General features: G+C 37.8%; 1 long non-coding RNA gene and 1 pseudogene across 10 annotated transcripts in view; one reads left to right on the top strand and one right to left on the bottom strand.

The window, feature by feature from the left end:
• The window catches only part of LOC112130070 (uncharacterized), a 348,783-nt gene that overhangs the window by 157,924 nt on the left and 178,181 nt on the right, over positions 1-12,678 (bottom strand). The gene's annotated exons all lie outside the window — the stretch shown is intronic.
• Positions 7,174-7,276, top strand: LOC112130849 (U2 spliceosomal RNA; annotated as a pseudogene).

Here is a 12,678-nt window from a genome sequence, read left to right as displayed (position 1 = left end):
TAGTCTGTTTGAACAATAGCAGATGTAGAAGTGATGATAAGTCATTTCTAAGATTAGAGTTTGAAAGAGTGTAATTTCCACTTTAAGCTCTCTTGTTCTCTCTGTCTCTGTGTGTCTTTGTCTCTCTCTCTCTCTCTCTCTCTCTCTCTCTCTTTCTCTGATCTATTGCTGGAAAAGAGGAGTGAGAAGGGGAAAGGAGTGAAAAGCAAGTTGCCATATTGTGAACAGTTCTATGGAGAGGACTACATGATAAGGGCGCGGTGGCTCACGCATGTAATCCCAGCACTTTGGGAGGCCAAGGCGGGTGGATCATGAGGTCAGGAGATCAAGACCATCCTGGCTAACATGGTGAAATCCCATCTCTACTGAAAATACAAAAAATTAGCTGGGCATGGTGGCACGCGCCTGTCATCCCAGCTACTCCAGAGGCTGAGGCAAGAGAATCGCTTGAACCCGGGAGGAGGAGGTTGCAGTGAGCCGAGATCGCACCATTGCCCTCCAGCCTGGGCAACAGAGGGAGAATCTGTCTCAAAGAAAGAAAGAAAGAAAATGGAGCCTCCAGCCAAGAGCCAGCAAGGAATCGAGCTCTGTCGGTATCCAAGTGAGTGAGCTTGACAGTGGATTCTCCAGCCCCAGCCAAGCCTTGAGACAATGGCAGCCCAGGAAGAAAAGCTTGACTGTGACTTTGTGAGAGATGCTGAACCAGCCAAGCTGCGCCCAGATTTCCTTGCCTCAGAAATTGCATGAGATACTAAATGTTTGTTGTTTTAAGCCGCTAAGTGTTGGAGTAATTTGTTTCACAGCAATAGATAACAGAATCAAAGACATTCATTTTATAAAATATACAGACCATAACAATAGGAAAACAAAAATCATACCAAAACTACAAATGAAAAACAGTATTTACAAGAATTGTTTAGACATTTAACAGAATATTAAATGTAGCCTTATATTAGTAAAATAAAACATGTCTTTAAATGTATAATTTTCTGGAGAAATATAAATGACTGAAAATTGACTCCAGAAAATAAACTGAGCAAATTAGTAATCAGTGAATAGATTTAAGTAGAAAATCAAATACCTATTACAGATTTTTTACATTATCTCTCCACAAAGATCTAGGTTTAGCTGCTCCAACCAATGAGTTCTTCCAACAATTGAGGTAAAATAAATACTTTAACATTAAAAAAAAAGACAAAATCAGCCTTAAAATGATAAATTGATAGCATATCCTAATTGTTAAGCCTTACAAATATAAAGAGAAATCATAGTTATAAATATAGATACAATATTTATTATATAAAATTTTCAAGTTGAAATCCACACAAAATATAGTCTTTTCAACAAATGATGCTGGGTCAATTCAAGACACATGCACATGTATGTTTATTGCAGCACTGTTCACAATAGCAAAGACTTGGAACCAACCCAAGTGCCCATCAGTGATAGACTGGATAAAGAAAATGTGGCACATATACAACATGGAATACTATGCAGCCACAACAAAGGATGAGTTCATGTCCTTTGCAGGGACATGGATGAAGCTGGAAACCATCATTCTTAGCAAACTAATACAGGAACAGAAAACCAAACACTGCACGTTCTCACTCATAAGTGGGAGTTGAACAATGAGAACACATGACACAAGGAGGGGAACATCACACACTGGGGCCTGCCAGTGGGTGAGGGGCTAGGGGAGGGATAGCATTAGGAGAAATACCTAATGTAGATGATGGGTTGATGGGTGCAGCAAACCACCGTGGCACTTGTGTACCTATGTAACAAACCTGCATGTTCTGCACATATATCCCAGAACTTAAAGTATAAAAATAATTTTTTTAAAAAGTTGATGATTTAAAAAAGAAATGACCCTTCCCACCCACCACACATGAAAATCCATTCTGGGTGATTGTAGATTTAACTGTGAAAAGTGTGAAAGAGAAAGTAATACATCAATTAGAAGATAATCTAAGACTATAACATAGATAATATCTTCAAGACTTTAGGATAGGTAAGGATTTGATAAATTGGGACCAAAAATGACTATTCATAAGAAAAGATGGATACATTGGATGTTAACATTAAGAACTTCTTTTCAACACAAATACCATTTAGAGACTATAAAAACAAGCCACAGAGTGAGGAAAGATATTTGCAACACACATAACTAATAAAAGACTTGTATCCAGATAAATAATTTTTAAACTTTTACAAATTAACTGTAACAAGATATATAATACAATAGAAAAAAGAAGGAAATACTTGAGTGGACACTTCATGAAAAGGATATCTGCATATTTTCAATCTTATTTGGAGTCAGAGAAATGCAAATTAAAACCTCAATGAGATACCACTACTATTTACGAAGGAGAATAACTAAAATAAAGAAGAGAGATAATCCTAATTGTTGACATGGATATGTAGCAATAGGATGTCTCTTATATTGCTGGTGGGAGTTAAATTGGGACAATAATTTAGGAAAACTGCTTACATTATCTACTAAAGTTGAACATATACATACCTATGACACAGATATTGCACTCCAAAGTGTATATTCAACAGAAAGGGGATCATGGTAACCAAGAATATTTCCAAGAATGCCCAGAGCAACATGATTTATAAAAATGAAAAACTAGAAACAATATATTGTGATAAATTCATACAGTGGAATACTATGAAGCAGTAATACTGAATGAACCACAGTTATTATATTCAATAATATAGATGAATTTCACAAACATAATATGGAACAAAAGAAGCCAGATGCAAGATTCATATAGAATGATTTCATTTATAGAAAGTTGGAAAAGAGACACAACTGAACTGCAGTGTTAGAATGAGTGTAAGAGTTACATTGGGGAGGAAGAAGGGAGTAGTGATGGGGAGGAGACATCAGAAGACTTCTGGATACTGGAAATATTCTTTTTTAACTTGAATAGTTTTACAGCAATGTTCATCCAGGGATAATTCATTGAGCGGTATGCATTTATGTATAGTAGAGTATTCTCTATGTGTCTTAATATTCAGTAAATATTAAGAAACAAAAGCTCAGACTTTCACCGTATCATGGTATTTGAGAGAAAAAGACAAATAAAATTAGAATGTCTATGAATTAGGAAATTCTGAATAGAAGTAGTAAAATAGTCTGTTACACTGGATTTGACATGCAGATTTGACATGCAGTAAACCACTCAGCAGACAACTGGTGATTTTCAGTTAAGTATGAGGCACAGGTATTAATGTATCCCTATGGCTACAAAAGTCAGAAATGATTATGTGTGCTTTGTGAGATTCCATTCATTTGAACGGGTATTCAGTGGGTGGTCTCAGCAAATTCCATAACTATCAAGCATTGGAATGAGAAGTGTTTTGGTGATATGATTTACTTTGAGTTATCAATCAATTTAATCAAATTAGTCAAAGTTACCTTTGACCAGGCTTTGGAGAAATACAAACAATGACCCTTCTGTATGGGATTGTTAGTTGATACAGGACTGAAGTTTTGCCCTGATAAACAGACCTTCAGAAACTTATTCCATGAACAAAAATCTATGTGAGTGAGCACAGTTCCCGAAAATGTTCCCATCATCATTGGCTATGTCCCATCCTTGGGTACTGAATAAATGATGTTCTTGGAGTTCAGTAGATGCAAGATTTCTGAAGAGCTAGCTGCAACTCTCTTAATGGTGTAACTCAAGGATATTAGGTTTTAGCTGGAAAACACACACACACACACACACACACCCCATAAGGGGAAGTCCAAAGAAGAGAAAGAGGGTTGAGTGCTTTTGAACCCTTTAAGGATTGATGAAGACACATTAAGCAAAGGTTTAAGACTTTCTTATCCTGTTTTATGCATTCAATGGATATACATTGAGTGCCCTCCATTTCTTGTGACAGGCACTATTCTGAATGCTAGGAATGATACAGCAGGAATGAAAACAGACAAAAACCTGATTTCATGGAGCTTATATTTAACTGGAAGAGACAGAATAAAAAATTTTTAAAAACCTATCTTAGAAGTAATGAATGCTATGGAGAAAAATCAAAACAAGGATTAACAATTGTGGAGGGCGGGTTTCGATTTTAAATGGGGTGATCATTGAGAAGGTAACATTTGAGAAAGTACTTGAAGGAGGTAAGGAAGCATGTAAGCATGTACACACACACACGCACATACACACACACACAGATAGACACACCTGAAGGAAGAGCAATCTAGGCAGATGGAACAGCCAATGGAAAGGCACTAAGTGCGGAAATGTTTGGCTTCTGTGAAAAACAGCAAGGTCAGCAAAGCTGGAGGGGAGTGGGTGGTGGATAAAATTTTAGAAGACAAGAACAATAGTCATTGCAGAGGGTCTGATCAGGTACCACCTTGCAGGCCATTCATTATAGGACTTGGGATTTTATTCCTATTAATGTGGGAAGCTCTTGGAGGCTTTTGAGCAGAGGATGACTAACATGCTCTGACTTATGTATTGAAAAGACTGCTTTGACTGCTACATTGAGTACAGACTAAAGTTGGCTGAAAACAGAAGCAGGGAGACCAGTTAGGAGGCAATTACAAGGCCACGTAGGAGATGAGGTGGCCTGGGGCCAGGTGTTTGCTGTGAAGATACTGAGAAGGGATCAGATTCTGGATATATTCTGAAGGTAGAGACAAAGGGTATTTAGTAGGTAGACTGTTATTTAGATAGTTTGAACAGCTAATGTGGGAATAACAGAGGAGTCAGAAATGACTCCAAGATTTTTGGCCTGAAACAGTGGGAAGATGAAGTTGTCATTTATCGAGATACAGAAAACTGCAGGAAGACCATATTTGGAGGCAAGATCAGGAGCTCAGCTGTGATCACAGTATGTCTGAGATGCCTAAAGGACACCCAGATAGACAGTTGAATAAGTTTTGAGTCAAGGGAGAATTCGGGGCTGATCCTTTAAGCATGTGTTAATCACGCATGTATTGGGTCACTTGTTTACTCTAAACCCTCCTATTATTTCCCAGATATAAACTAGGGAGCCGTCAACATTTGGATGGTTTTTAGAGCCATGACGAAAGATGAGATTACCAAGGGAATGAAAGTACCCAAAAAAAGAGAGAAGAGGTATAAGAATAGGCCCCGGGTGACTCCAACATAATATCTCACCAGCCCTGCCTATGGGGAAAAAATATCCCCCAGGGAATAGGCCAGGGCCATCTAGACTTGTAGGGTTCAAAATTCTCTTTAAGAGGTGTGAGGAAAGCTGGAGTTTGCCTTTGTGTCCATGTTGCTGGTGTTCCACAAAACAGCAGTGGATCTCTACTACCTCATCTAGGGGTTGAGGACTGGAGTAAAGCAAAACAAGCAGCTGTTAAATTAGGGGAAGTGATAACGTAGTGATAATCTGAAGATCCCAGGTCTTCAGATGAAAGCTGCCTCCTAAAGAGCCAGAATTTAACTTTGAGATTGGCATATATTACAACTGGTTACAGGAACATTGAACTAGGTATCTCCCAGTGAAAAGGAAAACAGAAAGATCTGTTTAACGTTGAAGCTCTGCCCCCATGTTCCTGAGAGCATACTGTGATAACTGTGACCATAGAGAAAAGAAAAAAGCCAATAGCTGAAATGAATCAGGTTGTTGGGGGCCTAAGATAAGTAAGTGCAACTTGTTTACATGTAAAACATTTGTCTTGTCAATTTGGGCATTTTATCTGGAAATTATCCAAAGCAGCAATTATCTAGAGCTAGCGTGCTAGACTGTTTATCCCTAGACACGGGTGGGGGATGAGGGGATAGAATCCAGGTTTTCATGGTGCTTATAGAGTTTGGGAGGTCTCTTTTTTTTTTTTTTTTTTTGTATTTAAGAAAAAGAATACAAAATTAGGCATGGGGCCATGGAAGTGACCTATGCGAGTGACGGCCCTGAAGCTATAGTTTTCTTAACTTCACAGAAAATCCACCTCTGACCCTAAACCCAAATGACAGAAACCTTGGGAGCAATAACTGATCACTTAATTTATCATGACCAAGTTTATCTTACAAATTCCAGGAAGTATTCAGAGTTAGTCAAGCATCATAGGAAAACTCTCCTTTATGTCTATGTCTCACTCAAAGTTATTCAAATAAAAGGAAACATATTAAAGGCACTTAGACAAAGGAAGGCATAGTACATATTCTTGTTCCATGAGATACCGTCTTCTAACCACCTTAACAGATGCAACAGTTGAACAATCTAGCTGTGCTCCGCTGATATTAGAAATACTGTGGTCTGAGCCAAAGGACCAGTGATGGCATCAGGAATTATGTCACTGGCTATATCCTATATATATGTTTACCAGATAAGATACATGATATCCAGCTACATTTAAATTTCAAATATACAATAAATAATTTTTAGCAAAACTGTACCCCAACATACTTATGCATAGGACATACTTATACTAGAAAAGCACTCATTTTTCTGAAATTCACATTTAACTTGGCATCCCATATTTTTATTTGCTAAGTTTAGTAATGCTACCTACACTGGTTTCTGCTTTGGGACACATAATGAGTGATAATTTGGAGAGCCTACTAAACAGAAAATTGGGACAGAGGATAAATATTGTATTAGTATGTCACATGGTTGCTTCCCACGTTGGCCCTGACAGTTATCATTGCTCATATAAATAATATCAACTGTCATATCAGAATCTACAAAAGGGGGTTGAGGGTTGTGCAGAATTTCTGCATATTTAATTGGCACAAATTAAATATTAAATATTAATTTAATTAGTAAAAACTATTCACTTTTAACTAATGAAAAGGATGGAAACGCTGCTTCTGTAAATAGGCAGAATTATTGGGAACACAATATTCTACTGTGTTCTCCATCCATAAGTCAAACCATCTGTAAGTCCAGGACTAAGTGTTATCTGTAATTGCTTAAAGTGCAACATTGGTCAAATACGCATAAAGCAGCTAATTGTGAAATGTGAGTAATGGGTCTATTTGTTCAATGGGTAAAACTCACTTATCCTCCTTTAACATAGAAAATAGGATTAAATGTAAAACTTATGTCCCAGCTCATAGAGAAACTTACCAGAAACATGTCCAAGTACTTCGTTTACCATCCAACCCTTTTAGTTATATATCTATGAATATTAATATTGTAGTACTTCATAGTTTTTAAGTATTTATAGATATACATATCGCTTCTCGGCCTTTTGGCTAAGATCAAGTGTAGTATTTACAGATATACGTACGTTCTTTTATTCCTTCCTCAAAAAATAATATTTTATTCATCATCCCCATTAAAAATTATTTATTCATTTGACAGACATTTAATGGGTATCAATTATGTGCTTGGAAAACAATAGTGAACAAGACAGGAAAAGTTGGACATTACAGAACTAACCTTCTAGTAAGAAATAAATAATATTTTAATATAATAATAATAAAATTTCAGTTGGCAATATTGCCATGAAGAATATAAAACAGAGCAAGAGAGACAGTGGCTGCTATTTTAGCTAGGATGGTGAAAACCCATTTGAAGTGGTAACACTTGAGTTAGACATGGAGCTTATATGATAATGATAAACCAGCCAGTGGAAATGGGAATCCCTCGAGAAATGGAGCCATTCCTTGAAGAACAAATGAGCTTAGCAAATGAGCTGCTCATAGAACAGTAAGAGCTAGATGACTGTAGCAGAATGAGAAGGGTGTGGAAAGGGCTAAGGTTCAGATGAGGCAGAAGAGGTAGACAGGGCAAGGTCACACAGAGCCCTGAAGGGCATACTGAAGAGTTTGGGTTTTTTTGTTTCCTTGTTTTTTGTTTTTGACTAACCAGAGTTAGTCAAACAGACTAACCCTGGCATAGTGTGTGAGGGAGGGAACTTCACAAGAGTGTGGGTACTCAGAGGCAGGCAGGGTCATTGAGGGTCATCTTGGATGCTGGTCACCGCTAATCCCAGATATATCTATATCTATCTATCAATAGATAGATAGATAGATAGATAGATAGATAGATTTAGACAGAGTCTCACTCCATCACCCAGGCTGGAGTGCAGTGGCATGATCTCGGCTCACTGCAACCTCTGCCTCCTGGGTTCAAGCAATTCTCCTGCCTCAGCCTCCCGAGTAGCTGGGATTACAAGCACATGCCACCTTGCCTGACTAATTTTTGTATTTTTAGTAGAGATGAGGTTTCACCATGTTGGCCAGCCTGGTCTCGAACTCCTGACCTCAAGTGATCTGTCTACCTTGGCCTCTCAAAGTGCTGGGATTACAGGCATATGCCACCACGCCCAGCCAAGAGTTTGTATAGTCCAGTGCAATGGGAGGGACCTGAAGGGGTTAGAGCAAGATAGTATTGTGATCCAATGTATACTGAAAGGATCAATATGGCTATTCAACCAAGAAAAAATTGAACAGGGATCAAGGGGAGGAAGACAAAAGTAGAAGTAGACTGGAGGCCAATTGTCTAGGCAATAGATGTTGGGGCCTTGGATGTCACTGTGAAAGGGAGAGAAGTAGTCACGTCTGTTTGAAAGTAGGATCAATTGGACCTGCTGCTAAATTGGCAGTAAGACGCAAGGGGAAAGATACATAAAGGATAACCATAGAATTTTTACCCGGAAGCTTGGTTGCTATTAACTGAAATGGGAACTGATGTTCATTAAAATTAAAACACATTCCCATAATCACACTTTAAGTACCAGAGCCAAGATTCGAATTCTGTTCTCCTAATGCTCCAATATTTTGGGGTTGGTGAGCTGATTAATGTCTACTAGTGTGTTTACTTATTTAAAAGTCCCCCTTTTAAGCTATAAGCTCCTCAGTGACAGAGACTTGGTGATATCTGATATCTAGTCATAGGAACCAGACGCACATGAATAATGCTTTTTTGAGAACATTTGTAACAAGATATGACAAGTCTATCAGGCCCCATGTTTCCCATCACCGTTGGCTGATTCACCAATTTTTTTCTTTAAGGCAGCTATAGATGCTTTCTATAGTGTTGGTTTTGAATTCTGCTATGGAAGTACAAATGTCATTTCTGAGGCCTGCAAACTTTCCCCTTCTAAGGAAGTGTATGGGTGCAATTACGAACATATGTTAACGGAAATAAAACACATGCTAATTATTTCCCTACACGCAAAACTATCTTGATGGAACCACCAACAGCCTTTATTTATTTGAGGAAATCAAACGAAAGAATATCTCATCAGCTATCTCATAACATTCTGTATTTGATTACCAGTTGAAATACTCCAAACTCCACATTAGTATTTTATAATTTTTTTAACCCTATAGGTTTTAATACCAATGCAATTCTCAACCTCTGCATGACTTTTCTCCTTGTAAACAATTAGGAGCCATCTGGTTCCATGGATTTCCCGATCCTCCTGAGAATTTAAACTTAACACACCAGAAGGTTTGATTCGCTCAAGCACTACTATTACATTGTTCAACTGGTTTTCTAGTCTTGGATCTTAAACAATATCTTCCTTAGAAAATCAGAAGAAATTTTCTCTTCATACTTCATATAATCCTCTTGCTCTATGTATAATACTAAGCTTTGAGGACCTCCTCAAAACTATCTTGAAATGATTTACCGAAATAATTATTCGTTGCCAACTTGCCTCTTTCTATGGCAACATATAACTCAAACTGTATCACTCTGTCAATCCCAGTTTTTCTAAGCACCTGTCAAAAAAATTCAAAGGAGTTGGAGTTAGATAGAAAAGGAAACAGATTCCCCTTGGCACCTGTTTGTGCAATGTTGAGCTATGTCTGGGTACCCGCTTCAATCTGAAACATTTGCATTCCTGATAAATAGGGGGAATTTTTTCTGAGAAGGCTAATGAAAACAGAGATCTTTCTCACTCAAGATACTAACCATCTTAAAACACCCTGGCTCAAATCCCTTTCTGATAAGCACCAATAAACTTATGTGATAAAGTTTATTGATATAGTATTAAATGGCCCATTGAGATATAGCCTAAGTAAAATTTCTTGGAGATTTTTACTATGGCATATCTGGTAAGAAAGTTGTTTTAAACTTGTCAGGCAAGACATTATCTAAAAGGCTCTTTATTCAGCCTGAGGCAGTGGCTCACGCCTGTAATTCTAGCACTTTGGGGGGCCAAGGCAGGTGGATCACCTGAGGTCAGGAGTTCAGGACCAGCCTGGTCAACAAACGAAACCCTGTCTCTAATAAAAATACAAAAAATTAGCTGGGCATGGTGGGATGTGCCTGTAGTCTGTCCCAACTGCTAGGGAGGCTGAGGCAGAAGAATCGCTTGAACCCGGGAGGTGGAGGCTGCAGTGAGCTGAGATCACACCACTGCACTCCAGCCTGGATGACAGTGTGACTTCATCTCAAATAAATAAATAAAAATAAAAGGCTCTTTATTCAATAAACACACTTATACACACACAGAAGTGGGAGAGTGGGGGACAGAGAAGAAAACTTCCAAAGTTACCTAGGTTTTTGTTGGACAAGATTAGATACTATAATGCTCCTCATTCTTATGATTTTTACTCTCCAAAACGAGGGGATAACAACTGAATTTTTCTTGTACACACTAAAGCCACAGTCTCAGAAAAACATATCCCACAATTTAAGGGAAGAGTGGTGATGATGGGTACAGAGGAGGAATTATCTTTATACAACGCATTAAGATATTCCAAGTGATTTGTGGATGTATTTGAGAATTAATGGATTGAAGCTCCTGAAAACTGCTAAGAGAAACTGAAAATGGAAACAGTAGTTGTTCATATTAAATCTAAACATGTTTAGAGCAAGTTTAGGGACTATCACTTCTCAATGTGATAGAATAACTGGTACCAAATCTGTCTCTCTGCTGTAAACAGCTAGGAAATTGGACAAAATATATGAGACAGCTGTTTTCAGACATTAGAAAACAGACACAGCACAGAAGTGTGAGTCTTGAGAACAGGAAAAGAAATGAGGTAAGCCCTATAACCAACATGGCTTTCTGGCTGTAGGCACTTCCAAGACTGCAGTAAGAGAGGAGGAACCATGACAAGGCAGATCCAACTCACTGAATTTAATAGACAGAGATCAGAGTTAAAGGAGCTAAAAGAGCTGAAATGTGAGACGCAGAGAGAAAGAACTCCAGAAATCTATACAGGCAGCTATCCTGAGTCCTTCATTGAATATTAGGCTACATATGCATGAAATGAAACTCTATGAGGCCAAGCAAAAACAACTACTGGGATTTGTGAGCTGGGGGTTGAGTTGCAGCCAGCCAGAAGGGAGGCATTGCTGACCACCCTGAATATTTCCTCGAGCCTCCTGAAGAGGCGGGCTTCAAAAGGATAATTAAATTAGCCCTAAAGAAAAACTTACTCTAGACGCATGCTCCCAAACTTAAAAATACGCTTAAAAAGGATCAAGTTGAATGCTAAGTAACTTAACTCCCTGGCAAAACAAAATTTGGCTTTCCAAAGGAAGACTACAAAATCTAGACTTTCTTTTTTTTTTTTTTGAGACGGAGTCTTGCTCTGCTGCCCAGGCTGGAGTGCAGTGGCGCGATCTCAGCTCACTGCAACCTCCACCTCCCAGGTTCACACCATTCTCCTGCCTCAGCCTCCCAAGTAGCTAGGACTACAGGCGCCCACCACCATGCCCGGCTAATTTCTTATATCTTTAGTAGAGATGGGGTTTCACCGTGTTAGCCAGGATGGTCTCAATCTCCTGACCTTGTCCCAAAGTGCTGGGATTACAGGCATGAGCCACTGCACCCAGCCCAAAATCTAGACTTTCAATAAAATATTTACAATGTCTAACATCCTAACAAAAATTATTTAAAATGCAAAGGATCAGGAAAGTATAAGCCATAACAAGAGAAAAATAAGTCAATACAAACAGATGCAGAAAGACAGAAATAATAGAATTAGCGGACAAGAACCTTAAAGTAGTTATTATAGCTGTACACAAGGATTTTAAGGACGATAAAAACACAATGAGGATAAAAATGGAATATACACACACAGAATCAAAAAGCTGGTAAAAAAATTAATAAATTGACAAAGCTTTGTCAAGACTAAAAAAAAACTGAATTTACAAAGATTTGTCAAGAAAAGAAAACAAAGAGGCAAGATACAAATTACCAATATCAGGAAAGAGATAAGGTATATCACTACAGACATAATACACGCTACACACATAAATCTGACAACTTAGACGAAATGGACTAATTCCTCAGAAAACACAAACTATCACAAAACGCTTAATATAATACAGATAATTTGAATCGCCATATAATTCTAAAGAAAATTAAATTTTTAACTTTATAACTTTCGATAAAGAAATCTCCAATCCCTGACTATTTTGCTGGAGAATTCTATCAAACATCTAAAGAAGGACTGATGCCAATTCTCCACAATTTTTTTCAGAAAGTAGAAGAAAAGGGAATGCCTCTTAATTCATTTATGAGGTTAACATTATCCTGGTATCAAACCAGACAAGGACAGCATGCAAAAATTATAGAACGATGTCTTCCATGAATACAGATACAAAAATCCTAAACAAAATATTAGCAAAAACTTCTGAAATATATGTAAAGAATTCTATATCATTACTAAGTGGGATCCAGAGATGGTTTAATATTAGAAAAGTTAGTCAGTGTAATCTACCATATCAACAGGCTAAAGAAGAAAAATTATATGATCATCTTGATCAGTT

The sequence above is a fragment of the Pongo abelii genome, chromosome 1 (assembly GCF_028885655.2).
Source record: "Pongo abelii isolate AG06213 chromosome 1, NHGRI_mPonAbe1-v2.0_pri, whole genome shotgun sequence".
In the NCBI taxonomy this organism is placed as follows: domain Eukaryota; kingdom Metazoa; phylum Chordata; class Mammalia; order Primates; family Hominidae; genus Pongo; species Pongo abelii.
Note: the sequence above shows the minus strand (reverse complement) of the source record. Positions and strands in the feature narration are given on the sequence as shown.